Source organism: Arachis hypogaea, chromosome 11 (assembly GCF_003086295.3).
Source record: "Arachis hypogaea cultivar Tifrunner chromosome 11, arahy.Tifrunner.gnm2.J5K5, whole genome shotgun sequence".
Taxonomy (NCBI): domain Eukaryota; kingdom Viridiplantae; phylum Streptophyta; class Magnoliopsida; order Fabales; family Fabaceae; genus Arachis; species Arachis hypogaea.
In genome coordinates, this window is record NC_092046.1 from 29,659,032 (window position 1) to 29,675,868 (window position 16,837).

Here is a 16,837-nt window from a genome sequence, read left to right on the forward strand (position 1 = left end):
CACAAATACTGGCGTTCAACTTCACAAATGGCCTCTGCACGTGCAACACTCAGGCTCAGCCTAAACACACACCAAGTGGGCCCCGGAAGTGGATTTATACATCAATTACTTACTCATGTAAATCCTAGTAGCTAGTTTATTATAAATAGGACCTTTTACTATTGTATTTGGCATCTTTGGATTACCTTATGATCCTTTGATCACGTTTTGGGGGCTGGCCCTCTTGGCCATGCCTGGACCTTTCACTTATGTATTTTCATACGGTAGAGTTTCTACACTCCATAGATTAAGGTGTGGAGCTCTGCTGTTCCTCAAAGATTAATGCAAAGTACTACTGTTTTCTATTCAATTCTTCTTATTTCTCTTCTAAGATATCCATTCGCACCCAAGAACGTGATGAATGTGATGATTATGTGTGACGCTCATCATCCTTCTCCCTTATGAACGCGTGCCTGACAAACACTTCTGTTCTACATGAATTAAGCTAGAATGAGTATCTCTTAGATCTCCTAACCAGAATCTTCGTGGCGTAAGCTAGAGTGATGGCGGCATTCAAGAGAATCTGGAAAGTCTAAACCTTGTCTGTGGTATTCCGAGTAGGATTCAATGATTGAATGACTGTGACGAGCTTCAAACTCGCAATTGTTGGGCGTTAGTGACAGACGCAAAAGGAGGGTGAATCCTATTCCAGCATGATCGAGAACCGACAGATGAATAGCCGTGCCGTGACAGGGTGCGTGAGCATATTATTCACTGAGAGGAGGGGATGTAGCCACTGACAACGGTGATGCCCTTGCATACAGCCAGCCATGGAAAGGAGTAAGACCGATTGGATGAAGATAGCAGGAAAGCAGAGGTTCAGAGGAACGAAAAGCATCTCCATTCGCTTATCTGAAATTCTCACCAATGAATTACATAAGTATCTCTATCCCTATTCTATTATTTATTATTCGAAAACTCCATGATTATTTTATATCCGCCTGACTGAGATTTACAAGGTGACCATAGCTTGCTTCATACCAACAATCTCCGTGGGATTCGACCCTTACTCACGTAAGGTATTACTTGGACGACCCAGTGCACTTGCTGGTTAGTTGTATCGAAGTTGTGACAACTATGTATTGAGATCAGAGCACCAAGCTTTGGAGCCATTACCAGGATTTGTTCGAGCCTGGAGATCACAATTTCGTGCACCAAGTTTTTGGCGCCGTTGCCGGGGATTGTTTGAGTTTGGACAACTGACGGTTCATCTTGTTGCTCAGATTAGGTAATTTTCTTTTTGTTTTGTTTTCAAAAATTTTTCAAAAAGCTTTCAAAAATTTTTCTTTTGTTTTCGAAAAAAAATAAAATAAAATAAAATAAAATAATAAAAATAATGTTTTCAAAAATAAATTATTCTATGGCTTCAAGATTTTTAAGAATGAATTCTAGTGTTTCATGAAACATGTTGAATCCTATCTGGCTGTAAAGCCATACCCAAACTGCTTTAGGATTGGTATTCAACTAATCACTCCAGTCCATGTAATTATATGCTAAAGCTTGGCTGGCTATTAAGCCATGCCTGACCCTTTGATTGGAGCTTTAGAGCATAAGATTCCTAGAATTCATATTAAAAATTTTGGAATCCTTATTTTTCTTTTTCAAAATAATTTTTCAAAAAATATAAAATAAAAATCCAAAAAAAAAATTTAGAAAATCACAAAAATCAAAAATATTTTTGTGTTTCTTGTTTGAGTCTTGAGTCATATCATAAGTTTGGTGTCACTTGCATATGCATCTTGCATTTTTCGAAAATCTCATACATTCATGGTGTTCTTCATGATCTTCAAGTTGTTCTTGGTAAGTCTTCTTGTTCGATCTTGATGATTTTTTGTTTTGTGTCTTTTCATGTTTATCATATGCATTCTTGAATTCTTAGTGCGTAAGCATTAAAGAATTCTAAGTTTGGTGTCTTGCATGTTTTCTTTGCATTAAAAATTTTTCAAAAAATATGTTCTTGATGTTCATCATGATCTTCATAGTGTTCTTGGTGTTCATCTTGACATTCATAGCATTCTTGCATGCATTCATTGTTTTGATCTAAAAATTTCATGCATTGCATAATTTTCATGTTTTCATAAAAATTCAAAAAATCAAAAAAATATCTTTCCCTTTTTTTCTCTCATCAAATTCGAAAATTTGAGTTGACTTCTTCAAAAAATTTTAAAATCAAGTTGTTTCTCATGAGTCAAACCAAATTTTCAATTTGAAAATCTTATCTTTTTCAAAATCTTTTTCAAAAATCAAATCTTTTTCAAAATTCTTAGTTATTTTCGAAAATTTCAAAAATATTTTTCAAAAATCTTTTTCTTATTTTTATACCAAATTTTCGAAAATAACAATAACAATTAATGTTTTGATTCAAAAATTTCAAGTTTGTTACTTGCTTGTTAAGAAAGATTCAAACTTTATGTTCTAGAATCATATCTTATGATTTCTTGTGAATCAAGTCATTAATTGTGATTTTAAAAATCAAATCTTTTTCAAAACTAATTTCAATCATATCTTTTCAAAAATATCTTCTTATCTTTTTCAAAAATTTGATTTCAAAATATCTTTTCTAACTTCCTAACTTCTTATCTTTTCAAAATTTGTTTCAACTAACTAACTAACTTTTTGTTTGTTTCTTAACTTTTTCAAAACTACCTAACTAACTCTCTCTCTCTAATTTTCGAAAATATCTTCCCTCTTTTTCAAAAATTTCTTTTTAATTAACTAATTATTTTTATTTTTATTTTTTATTAAAAAAATTTTCGAAAATTACTAACATTTTTCAAAAACCATTTTCGAAAATCACTAACTCTTTTTCAAAAATATTTTCGAAAATTCTCTCTCTCCCATCTTATTCTATTTATTCATTCATATCCTAACATCTCATCTCACATCTCTAGCCTCCTCACAGTTGTGTTTCTTCCATTATATTACATTATTTGTCTCCCCCTCTTCTTCTACTCACACAGGGATCCCTATACTGTGGTATAAAGGATCTCTATTATTATTATTATTTTTCTGTGCCTTCTTCTTTGTCATATGAGCAGGAGCAAGGATAAGAACATTCTTGTGGAAGCAGATCCAGAACCTGAAAGGACTCTGAAAAAAAAAATTTAAGAGAAGCTAAATTACAACAATCCAGAAATAACCTTTCAGAAATTTTCAAACAGGAAGAGGAGATGGCAGCCGAAAATAATAATAATATAAGGAAGATGCTTGGTGACTTTACTGCACCTAATTCCAATTTACATGGAAGAAGCATCTCCATTCCTGCCATTGGAGCAAACAAATTTGAGCTGAAACCTCAATTAGTTTCTCTGATGCAGCAGAACTGCAAGTTTCATGGACTTCCATCTGAAGATCCTTTTCAGTTCTTAACTGAATTCTTGCAGATATGTGATACTGTTAAGACTAATGGAGTAGATCCTGAAGTCTACAGGCTCATGCTTTTCCCTTTTGCTGTGAGAGACAGAGCTAGATTATGGTTGGATTCTCAACCCAAAGACAGCCTGAACTCTTGGGATAAGCTGGTCATGGCTTTCTTAGCCAAGTACTTTCCTCCTCAAAAGCTGAGCAAGCTTAGAGCTGATGTTCAAACCTTCAGACAGAAAGAAGGTGAATCCCTCTATGAAGCTTGGGAAAGATACAAACAGTTGACCAAAAAGTGTCCTTCTGACATGCTTTCAGAATGGACCATCCTGAATATATTCTATGATGGTTTATCTGAGCTATCAAAGATGTCACTGGACACTTCTGCAGGTGGATCCATTCACCTAAAGAAAACGCCTGCAGAAGCTCAAGAACTCATTGACATGGTTGCTAATAACCAGTTCATGTACACTTCTAAAAGGAATCCTGTGAGTAATGGGACGCCTATGAAGAAGGGAGTTCTTGAAGTTGATACTCTGAATGCCATATTGGCTCAGAACAAAATATTGACTCAGCAAGTCAATATGATTTCTCAGAGTCTGCATGGAATGCAAGCTGCATCCAACAGTACTCAAGAGGCATCTTCTGAAGAAGAAGCTTATGATCCTGAGAACCCTGCAATAGCAGAGGTAAATTACTTAGGTGAACCTTATGGAAACACCTATAACTCAACATGGAGAAATCATCCAAATTTCTCATGGAAGGATCAAAAGCCCCAACAAGGCTTTAATAATGGTGGAAGAAACAGGTTTAGCAATAGCAAGCCTTTTCCATCATCAACTCAGCAACAGACAGAGAACTCTGAACAAAATGCTTCTAATTTAGCAAATCTAGTCTCTGATCTATCTAAGGCCACTGTAAGTTTCATGAATGAAACAAGTTCTTCCATTAGAAATCTGGAAGCACAAGTGGGCCAGCTGAGTAAAAGGATCACTGAAATCCCTCCTAGTACTCTCCCAAGCAATACAGAAGAGAACCCAAAAGGAGAGTGCAAGGCCATTGACATAAGCGCCATGGCCGAACCTGTAAGGAGAGGAGAGGACGTGAATCCCAAGGAGGAAGACCTCCTGGGACGTCCAGTGATCAATAAGGAGCTTCCCTCTGAGGAACCAAAGGACTCTGAGGCTCATCTAGAGACCATAGAGATTCCATTGAACCTCCTTATGCCCTTCATGAGCTCTGATGAGTATTCCTCTTCTGAAGAGAATGAGGATGTTACTGAAGAGCAAACTGCCAAGTTTCTTGGTGCAATCATGAAGCTGAATGCCAAATTATTTGGCATTGATACTTGGGAAGTTGAACCTCCCTTGTTCATCAATGAACTAAGTGATCTGGATCAACTGACATTGCCTCAGAAGAGACAGGATCCTGGAAAGTTCATAATACCCTGTACCATAGGCACCATGATCTTTAAGGCTCTGTGTGACCTTGGTTCAGGAATAAACCTCATGCCCCTCTCTGTAATAGAGAAACTGGGAATCTATGGGGTGCAAGCTACTAAAATATCACTAGAGATGGCAGACAGCTCGAGAAAACAGGCTTATGGACAAGTAGAGGACGTGTTAGTAAAGGTTGAAGGCCTTTACATCCCTGCTTATTTCATAGTCCTGGATACTGGAAAGGAAGAGGATGAATCCATCATCCTAGGAAGACCTTTCCTGGCCACAGCAAGAGCTGTGATTGATGTTGACAGAGGTGAAATATTCCTTCAATGGAATGAGGACTCCCTTGTATTTAAAACTCAAGGATTTCCCTCTGCAACCATAGAGAGGAAGCAGAAAAAGCTTCTCTCCAAGCAGAGTCAACCAGAACCCCCACATTCAAACTCTAAGTTTAGTGTTGGGAGGCCACAACCAAACTCTAAGTTTGGTGTTGAACTCCCATATCCAAACTCTAAGTTTGGTGTTGGAGAGTCTCAACAAAGCTCTGCACATCTGTGAGGCTCCATGAGAGCCCACTGTCAAGCTATTGACATTAAAGAAGCGCTTGTTGGGAGGCAACCCAATGTTTATCTAATTCTTATTTTTATTGTTTTTCATGTTTTCTTAGGTTCATGATCATGTGAAGTCACAAAATAAATATAAAAATTGAAAACGGAATCAAAAACAGCAGAAGAAAAATTACACCCTGGAGGAGCATCTGTCTGGCGTTCAGCGCCAGAACAGAGCATGGTTCTGGCGCTGAACGCCCAAAATGGGCAGCTTCTGGGCGCTAAACGCCAGAACAGGCATGGTTCTGGCGTTCAACGCCAGAAATGGCACACAGATGGGCGTTGAACGCCCAAAATGGCCACCAACCTGGCGCTGAACGCCCAGAGTTGGGTACAAAGGCATTTTTACATGCCTAATGGGTGCAGGGATGTAAATCCTTGAACACCTCAGGATCTGTGGACCCCACAGGATCCCCACCTACTTCCACTCACTTCTTCTCACCACTCTCTTTCACACAACCCCACAAACACTCTTCCCTAAAAACCCCTCACCAATCACCTCAATCTCTATTCCCCACTAAACCTTCACCACTCACATCCATCTCCTCTTCCCCATAAACCTACCTCATAAACTCCACCTACCTTCAAAATTCAAAACCAATTTCCCACCTAAACCCACCCATATGGCCGAACCTTAACCCCCCTCCCTTCCCTATATAAAGACCTCCATTCTTCATCAAATTCACACAACACACCCCTCTACACTCTCCTTAGCCGAAACCACATCTCCCTCTCCCTCTCCATATTTCTTCTTCTTCTTCTTCTATTCTTTTGTTTATTGCTCGAGGGCGAGCAATATTCTAAGTTTGGTGTGGTAAAAGCATAGCTTTTTTGTTTTTCCATACATGGAAGAAAACGCACGCCCCTACACAAGGAGAGTCAACTTTGATCAAAGGTTGGACCAAGTCCTTATGGACATATGTGTAGAAGGAGCTCAATGGAAGATTGACTCCAAAGGCAAGCCGGTTCAACTAAGACGATTGGACCTCAAGCCTATAGCTAGAGGATGGTTGGAGTTTATTCAATGCTCAATCATTCCCACTAGCAACCGGTCTGAAGTTACTATAGACCGGGCCATCATGATCCATAGCATCATGATTGGAGAAGAGGTGGAAGTTCATGAGATTATACCTCAAGAACTCTATAAGGTGGCTGACAAGTCCTCCACCATGGCAAGGTTAGCCTTTCCTCACCTCATTTGCCACCTATGCAATTCAGCTGGGATTGACATAGAGGGAGATATCCTCATTAAAGAGGACAAGCCCATCACTAAGAAAAAGATGGAGCAAGCAAGACATGGAGCTCAAGAGGCGCAAGAAGCTCATTTCCATGAGATTCCGGAGATGCCTCAAATGCACCTTCCTCCACAAAACTATTGGGAGCAAATCAACACCTCCCTAGAAAAACTGAGTTCCAATATGGGACAACTAAGGGTGGAACATCAAGAGCACTCCATCATGCTTCATGAAATAAGAGAAGATCAAAAAGCAATGAGGGAGGAGCAACAAAGACAAGGAAGAGACATAGAAGAGCTCAAGGACATCATTGGTTCCTCAAGAAGGAAACGCCACCATCACTAAGGTGGATTCATTCCTTGTTCTTCTTTCTTCTGTTTTTCGTTTTCTATGTTATGTGCTTATCTATGTTTGTGTCTTCATTACATGATCATTAGTAGTTAGTAACTTTGTCTTAAAGATATGAATGTCCTATGAATCCATCACCTCTCTTAAATGAAAAATGTTTTAATTCAAAAGAACAAGAAGTACATGAGTTTCGAATTTATCCTTGAACTTAGCTTAATTATATTGATGTGGTGACAATACTTCTTGTTTTCTGAATGTATGCTTGAACAGTGCATATGTCTTTTGAAGTTGTTGTTTAAGAATGTTAAATATGTTGGCTCTTGAAAGAATGATGACTAGGAGACATGTTATTTGATAATCTGAAAAATCATAAAATTGATTCTTGAAGCAAGAAAAAGCAGCAAAGAACAAAGCTTGCAGAAAAAAAATATATATATATAGGCGAAAAAAAAAATAGAAAGAAAAAGAAAAAGCAAGCAGGAAAAGCCAATAACCCTTAAAACCAAAAGGCAAGGGCAAATAAAAAGGATCCCAAGGCTTTGAGCATCAGTGGATAGGAGGGCCTAAAGGAATAAAATCCTGGTCTAAGCGGCTAAACCAAGCTGTCCCTAACCATGTGCTTGTGGCGTGTAGGTGTCAAGTGAAAACTTGAGACTGAGCGGTTAAAGTCAAGGTCCAAAGCAAAAACAAAGAGTGTGCTTAAGAACCCTGGACACCTCTAATTGGGGACTTTAGCAAAGCTGAGTCACAATCTGAAAAGGTTCACCCAATTATGTGTCTGTGGCATTTATGTATCCGGTGGTAATACTGGAAAACAAAGTGCTTAGGGCCACGGCCAAGACTCATAAAGAAGCTGTGTTCAAGAATCATCATACTGAACTAGGAGAGTCAATAACACTATTCGAAATCTGAAGTTCCTATAGATGCCAATCATTCTGAACCTCAATGGATAAAGTGAGATGCCAAAACTATTCAAGAGGCAAAAAGCTATAAGTCCCGCTCATATGATTGCAGCTATGTTTCATTGATAGTTTGGAATTTATAGTATATTCTCTTCTTTTTATCCTATTTGATTTTCAGTTGCTTGGGGACAAGCAACAATTTAAGTTTGGTGTTGTGATGAGCGGATAATTTATACGCTTTTTGGCATTGTTTTTAGTATGTTTTTAGTAGGATCTAGTTACTTTTAGGGATGTTTTCATTAGTTTTTATGTTAAATTCACATTTCTGGACTTTACTATGAGTTTGTGTGTTTTTCTGTGATTTCAGGTATTTTCTGGCTGAAATTGAGGGACTTGAGCAGAAATCAGATTCAGAGGTTGAAAAAGGACTGCTGATGCTGCTGGATTCTTACCTCCCTGCACTCAAAGTGGATTTTCTGGAGCTACAGAACTCAAAATGGCGCGCTTCCAATTGCGTTGGAAAGTAGACATCCAGGGCTTTCCAGCAATATATAATAGTCCATACTTTGGCCAAGAATTGATGACGTAAACTGGTGTTCAACGCCAGCCTTCTGCCCAAATCTGGCGTCCAGCGCCAGAAAAGGATCCAAAACCAGAGTTGAACGCCCAAACTGGCACAAATACTGGCGTTCAACTCCACAAATGGCCTCTGCACGTGCAACACTCAGGCTCAGCCCAAACACACACCAAGTGGGCCCCGGAAGTGGATTTATACATCAATTACTTACTCATGTAAACCCTAGTAGCTAGTTTATTATAAATAGGACCTTTTACTATTGTATTTGGCATCTTTGGATTACCTTATGATCCTTTGATCACGTTTTGGGGGCTGGCCCTCTCGGCCATGCCTGGACCTTTCACTTATGTATTTTCATACGGTAGAGTTTCTACACTCCATAGATTAAGGTGTGGAGCTCTGCTGTTCCTCAAAGATTAATGCAAAGTACTACTGTTTTCTATTCAATTCTTCTTATTTCTCTTCTAAGATATCCATTCGCACCCAAGAACGTGATGAAGGTGATGATTATGTGTGACGCTCATCATCCTTCTCCCTTATGAACGCGTGCCTGACAAACACTTCTGTTCTACATGAATTAAGCTAGAATGAGTATCTCTTAGATCTCCTAACCAGAATCTTCGTGGCGTAAGCTAGAGTGATGGCGGCATTCAAGAGAATCCGGAAAGTCTAAACCTTGTCTGTGGTATTCCGAGTAGGATTCAATGATTGAATGACTGTGACGAGCTTCAAACTCGCGATTGTTGGGCGTTAGTGACAGACGCAAAAGGAGGGTGAATCCTATTCCAGCATGATCGAGAACCGACAGATGAATAGCCGTGCCGTGACAGGGTGCGTGAGCATATTATTCACTGAGAGGAGGGGATGTAGCCACTGACAACGGTGATGCCCTTGCATACAGCCAGCCATGGAAAGGAGTAAGACCGATTGGATGAAGATAGCAGGAAAGCAGAGGTTCAGAGGAACGAAAAGCATCTCCATTCGCTTATCTGAAATTCTCACCAATGAATTACATAAGTATCTCTATCCCTATTCTATTATTTATTATTCGAAAACTCCATGATTATTTTATATCCGCCTGACTGAGATTTACAAGGTGACCATAGCTTGCTTCATACCAACAATCTCCGTGGGATTCGACCCTTACTCACGTAAGGTATTACTTGGACGACCTAGTGCACTTGCTGGTTAGTTGTATCGAAGTTGTGACAACTATGTATTGAGATCAGAGCACCAAGCTTTGGAGCCATTACCAGGATTTGTTCGAGCCTGGAGATCACAATTTCGTGCACCAGTTATGCTCTTGATCTTTCTAATTTGTTACTTTGATAAATTGTTGTTCTAAGGGCTGTTCTTGATTTTGTAAATTGTAATTGTTAAGATTGTGTAGATTGTGCTAGTTTTGATATTTTAATAACTTATTAATTTGATAAATTGTATTTGTAGTTTGTTATTTTTTATTTTGATATCGGTGTACACAGGGAAGGAACTAGACAAAAGGTTATTCAATGTAATACTGAACACTATTAGTAATACGAACAAAGGTAATTCAATGTTCTTCACATCAATTCCTTAGTTCTAAGATTGATGCAGGTGTCCACAAGGAAGGAACGAGAAGCTATCTTAAATATGCTTCCTTAGATGTTATGTTTTTCTTAGATGAGTTTGTGGAATGTTAAGAAAACCCATAACGAGAAGCTCTGTTCCCCCGCGCTCCAGCTTTGTTTTTAATTATTAGTATGTTGTTCTAGTTCTTGTTTTCTTGTTGGTTTGCTATATTTTAAAGCTTTAGTTGTTCTTGTTATTTTGATTTTCAGTTCTAATTAATCTTATTAACTTGTTAATTTGATAAATTAATGTTTTAGTGCTATTAACTTTTAAATTTTAGATTGTTAAGTTGTTATGTTGTTCTTGACCTTTTGATAATTTGTTAATTTTATAAATTGTTCTTGTTATGGTTTGCTGTTCTTGATTTGATAAATTGTTCATGTTATTAATGTTGATTTGATAAATTATTCATGTTGTTGATCTTAATTTACTAAATTGTTCATGATGTTGATCTTTTTTAATTGTTCTTGACTTCTTGTATTAGAAAGAGAATGGAATTGAGGTATATCAATTTACAGGTAGCTATAAATTAAAAAGAGGATACTCACTGGGCAGAGCTCCTTTGTTACTTCATTAAATATTTTTTTGGGTTTCTAATGCAATACCTGAGATTAAGAATTGAATGGAAGATGAGCAATATTGACTTTCTTTTCGTTTGTTTGTTTGAATATGAATTCAAGATTCTGTAAAACTGACTTTTATTAGGAATCCTACCGCTTGCTCAATATGTTTCAGTTCCTCCCAGGCTGAGCCAACATACTGTGCATGACAGATTCAGGTCATGATGCAACAGAAGACTGGCAGTGATCAAATTAAATACCTCAAAATGTTAGTATTCTCTATGTAAGACCTCTAAATTTTAAAAAGTTATTAATTATTTACGATGCATTATATTTATTTAAGACTGTATTTCGGAGATTTTATATAAAAGTTGAGTAAACTCTTATTTTTTATTTAGAATTCTTATAATTGAAAAATAGTGAATATTTTATATGCCTTAATTTCAAATATTTATATTTTTAAGCTTATTTTATAAATGAAGGAGAATTAATTTATTTGTCTCCAATTTTTATTTAATTAGCATTTAATCAAAACTAATTTATAAATTTGTAATTGAAAGGGTATTTTAAAGATGGATATTTTATATTTAATTTTATATAATATCTCTTAATTTTATTAAAATTTAACAAAATCCCAATTTGTCCAAAAATCCCTAATTTCACATTTGCCCCAAATTAAACCCTAATCCTAAAAATAAAACGCAAAACCCTAATCTCCCTTGTACCTAACCCTAGCCGCCATTAGTCCTTCCCCTATTACACCCACAGCAAAGGAAAACAAAAGAAAGAAAAGAAAGAAAGAAAGAAAGAAAAGAAGAAAGAGAGAGGGAAAGAAGGGAAGCGGGAAAGGGGGGCCGCCGAGGAAGAGAAGAGGAAGACCCCGTGAGAGAGGGAGAGCGCCAGGGGAGGAGGAGCTGTCCGCATCGCCACCGTTGTGTCACCTATGCCGTTGACATCGTCCGTCGCGCCGCCACCATGCTGTGTCGCCGTTGAGGACAGAGACGCGAAGGAGAGGAGGCCGCGGGTCACTGTCCTCGAAGCTTCCGTCGTCACCGTGCAGAGCCGCCACCATCGTCATCATCGCAGGCTGCTGCTGCTGCGTATGTGATGTCGCCGCCTCTGGGTCCGTCACCGTCGAGGCTGGTCCCGGGCAGAAGAAGGAGAAAAGACCTCCGTTGCCCCCGAGCCAAACGCAGGAGTGAGAAGGAGCCTGCGGGAGAGGAGCTTGTTACCGCTGCTTCTGCCGCCGGAGAACACCTCTGCCGCCACTGAGATCTGCCGTCGGTAAGGTTTTAAGTTGGATTTTGTTTTCTTTGAATTTCAGGGAGCTTAATCATTGCTGTATGTCTGTTTCAGTCGCCATTGTCAGAGTTCTGGTCGCCGCTGCCGTTCGAGGTGGCTGCCGGAGCTACCGCCAAACCGGTTCAGCGACCGTCGCTGTTTCATTTTCTTAGTTCGGTAAGTATTCATGTTTTGGAAACCCGTGTTAATATTCTGTTATGTTTGGTTATAAACTGTGAGGTTCTAGTAACGTAGGGTCGTGTTTTGAGCATTATATGTCGCTTTTAAGTTGCGGTGAGTGCTGCGAAAGTAATCAGGGATTGAGTTTGCGGTTGCTGTTGGTTTCGGGTTAAGAGAAATGGTTTCGACGAGTCGAGGTAGGGGTTTTTCTTAAAATCTATTTTACATTACAGAGTTGTGATAAATAGATATTGATGCAAAAAAATATATTTCTGTGATTATATTTGTCTTGTGGATGTGATGGTTTGTTGGATTGGATTATTGGGTGCTTGATTGCTTGAGTGAAGCACAGTTGTTGATAAGAAATGGATTTGGAAAGTTATTTACTTGATTATTATGAAAAGTGGTTTTTCTTGGTTTGAAGTTAAATCGGTTTGATTTTGAGTCGGTCTGATTTTATAAATGATTTAATACTTGAGCTGGTTTGACTTTAAGAAGAGTTTTATTATTGGAATTGGTCTAATTTGAAAATACTTTGATACTGGAATTGGTTGAATTTTGGAAAGTGATTGAGATTTGAAAATGGTTGAGAAAGGGTTTGAGAAATGTTTGGATGGGACCCAAAAATGGTGGCAGTGTCCGAGTTTTAAAGGAAATGCTGCGGAAATTTTATAAAATTGGAAGTTTTATTTGAAGTAATTAATTAAAAAGATTTGTTTTTAAACATTCTATGTTTTATGATTGATTTATTTATCAAAGAAAGAATTATGTTTTGAATTGGTATTGTTAATGGACGGGATGGAAAGAAGGATGATGATGATTGATGAGGATTTTCTTTGAAATATGGTTTTTGAATGAATTTGGAAACGAGATTTGGATTGATGAATGATTATGATGTTGAGAATGTTGAGATATGATCTTTAAATTATTCATATGGCTTATGAATTTGAAATATCTGAGATACGAGGTTCCTTGGATTAAGTGTTGTGGCTTGCTACCACGTGTACCAGGTTGAAAACTCGATACTTTGTTGACCCTACGACGTAAGTGTGACCGGGCACTATATAAATTCCCGGGAATGTTACCCCCATTGAGCAATATTGATTATTTGAGAAAAAACTATGCATAGACTCTTGGGGATGCACGTCGGGGGACAGTCTAAGGACAATTCAGACTTGTCGGGTTGGCTGGATAACTGACAGATGAGCCTCATCAGCCATAGGACAGGTATGCATCATATGCATTTGTATGCTTTGCTTGGGTTTGAACTCGTTTTGGTTTGCCTAATTGCTAAACTGTTTGTAACTGCTACTTGAACTATTTGCTGTAATTGTTGCCTACTTGTGCTTTCCTTGTCTGTCTTGCCTGTGTTTGTCCTGGCGTGCTACATTTGAGAATGAACTTTGGTGCTGAGTTAATGATTATGTTGTTTGATTGCGTGGTTAGTTTCTGATTGAGATTCTTTTATAAGAAAGGAAAGGTTTCGGATTTTTGAAAAATTAGACATTGTTTCTTCGAAGAGGTTTTGAACGACTACCTATTGGTTTTTAAAAGATTCATAAGGCAATGATAATCACGGAACTTGAAAACAGTTTTCTTATTAAATATCTTCTTATGACAACTTTGAAACTCTGTGGTGAGACCGTGTGGTTAGGTTCTCACCCCCTACAGCTTTACCTTTTCAGGAACCAGATGAAGAAACATTAAGAAGAGTTAAACTGCGTTTGGTTTTATATGTTGTTGTATGAATTAGATTATTTTCTTCCCTCGTCTTTGTTATCACAAGTTTGTAAGAGGGATATGAGTTGTATGTTTTATATGTATATTATATTATAAGATATTATGTAAGGAATTTTGTATATGAATCTATGCCTGCTTGTATTTTTCTTAAAATAAAGTATTTATTTTCCGGTTTTCAAAGAACGCAGCGATACAGTGTCGAGTCACAGGCTCCTATTTTAATATTTAGTATGTAAAGTAGTCGTAATACTTCTTGCTATCAGAGTGGCGCAGCCGGAAGCGTGACATTCTGGTAGTGAGGGTGTTACACTCAATGCAGCAATTTATGTAATATGAAGATGGTGAATAATTGAATGGTTTGTGATTGATTATTTTTTTTTTTTTTTGTTATTTGACTTTTGTGTTTGTATTTGGATAAGATTATAATATTGTGGTTGATGTAATACTTTTAATTTGGATAATATTTAAAAGATTATATTAGTCTATAATTATATTTTTGTGTGTTTATTTATATTTTATTTATTATTTTTTTATAAAACGGTTTTTTCGGTTCAACCACGGTCGAACTGGTTGAACCTATGAACTAGTAAATCAGTAGTTAGAGCGATTTGATAATCGGTTCGATTTTTAGAACCTTGATTCTTATTGACGATACAATTGCAATATTGAGATACCCACATTTTTCTTTAAACATTAACAAAATTTGAGTAAAACATTAGGTGGCTTAATTTTTTTTCTTGCATTACAAGCAGTGAAGAACTATTTACTCCAGGGGTAAGTCTAGTACACTTACTCCACTTAATAACTTTTTATATGCAATGAATTTCTTTGATACAGCAGTCGATTAAATTGGTATATTGAATTTAATTTTAATACATTGATATATTTTTTTGCATTGACATATTTCATAATTAGAAACATGTGCCAATCAATTTTTCGGTGACAATGTATTAAAATTAGAGTCTTATCTTAATAATTATTCGTTCTAAAGAAGTTTAGAGCAATTTGATTTTTTGTATGAAATTTAACATACATCATCAAATTATACTCAGACCTATTGTTGGAAAAAATAGATTTCCACTCGTAAACAAATAAATAAGTTATTTACGACCGTCAATAACTGAATAAAAATAATAATAAATAAAGAATCTTTTCAAAAATTAGCTCAAATCTTTTGAATTTATCTAATGGACCATAAAATTTAAAGCATTGGATTAAATTGATAAATGATCTAATAGTTTATATTTAATTAGTTAATGATTTATTAAAAATATACTAAAAGATAACAAGTCTTCTGATATTTTAAAATTGTCCCATATAAAATTTGAGAACTAAGCGCTCATTTCAGCTGCTTGCTGTCTTCTTCCTCTTCGCGATGACCCCACCGCTTCTACCTTTACCTTCTTCCTCACTAAGTACCTTCCTATTTCAATTCAATTTATCGATTTCATCCAAATTCCTTTGAATTTGTTTCAGACGCGGTGCCTCTTCAGTTCTTTCAGGATTCTCCTCGGCACCATGATTTTTCCTGCTCTTCTACTATCCAAGTTGACGCAATTATCAAGAGGATTCTCAATTTGTTCTGCTGCACTGCACTCCTCTTCGCGTAAAGAGTGGGGTTTAGGGTTTGGCTTATGCACCCGTCTTCTACGGTACCTCTTTTCAACTCAATTGAAGTTGTATACTTTTTCTTTTAATTTTCTCTTTTCTCATTATTCAAAGTTTCATCATATGGTTTTCTCTGCTAATGGCTTGTCGGCAATAATTATTGTTTCCAATGGAGGAAAGTGGATTACTTTTGGAATTGAAGTTTGATGAGTTTGGAAAACTCCTATTTAATTTTGATGATGAACAAACATTATTAAAATATTTAATTACAAAATTATTGGTTTGATCTTAACTCATATTTGCTTAATTAATAATTTTGTTATGCAGATTTTATTGGGCCAAAAATAAATGAAATACAGCAAGCCCAAAGAAAGCTTTCCTTTGTGTACAATGCTTGAATCAAATATTCATCAGTAAAGCAAATGTTACTATTGGGCCAGAATTTAAATAGTATCACTAAGCCCAATTAGTTTGAAGGAATCAAAATTTTATTGGGTCAGATTAAGCTTTATTGCTACCAAGCCCAATTTGAATTTTGATGAATGTTTCCATGCTGATCCGAATCAAATATTCATCAAGAAAGCAAATGTTATCATTTGGGCCAGATTAAAACTTAATGTTACCAAGCCCAACGCTATTTTTTATGAAAGTTTCCAAGCTTGGTCCGAAACCAAGTTTAAATGAAAGCTAAATGGCTTCATGCTTTCCAACGGATTCCATCTCTTTGTTAAGAATGGATTTCAAATTTTAATATGTTAGCATTGGAAACATGAGAGAGAACTTGACTTTGATTTGATGGGAATCATTATGATTAATGCTATACGCTACTCAAAGCAAGGGAAGTAAAAAGCAATCTATCAACTTGTTTCATTTTCATTTAATTGCTTTTACTTTAACTTCACATTCTCTCTCATCTCTTTCTTCTTCTTTCTTCGGTCCTTGTCCAGGAAATAATGGAAGAAATGTTCTTCAACCAATAGAAGGAAGAAGCTGCATGGATCAAGACCATCAAGCTAATTATGGCAAGAAAACATACTAAAATAAAAATGAGTTGTGGCTAAGATACTTACCAAATGTGGTCAAATTTGGTGAGGTTATCTTGAGCTTTTCATGCTCAAAAAGGAAGAAGAAGATCTCGGCCAACAAGGGAGATTCTTGAAGCATGGCTTGTCTTTGATTCTGCTCAACCACCACAGGGAGTAGCTAGAGTGGCGAAGTGATGGTTGAAGGCAGAGATTGAAGCAGATGAAGTCATCATCATCATGAAGCATCAAGGGCCAGAATTTCATCTTGGAGAGCAAGCCAAGGATGGAGAGCTCGGATTGATGAAGGGTGATGATCAAGAAAGG

The 16,837-nt window shown here is 36.9% G+C and overlaps 1 non-coding gene across 1 annotated transcript; it reads right to left on the reverse strand.

Annotated features, from left to right (window-relative positions):
- Positions 1-3,605: 3,605 nt before the first annotated feature.
- Positions 3,606-3,713, reverse strand: LOC112724544 (small nucleolar RNA R71). The gene has a single exon (XR_003163701.1). It is a non-coding gene; the product is annotated as a small nucleolar RNA R71 (small nucleolar RNA).
- Between the last annotated feature and the right edge of the window lie 13,124 nt (positions 3,714-16,837).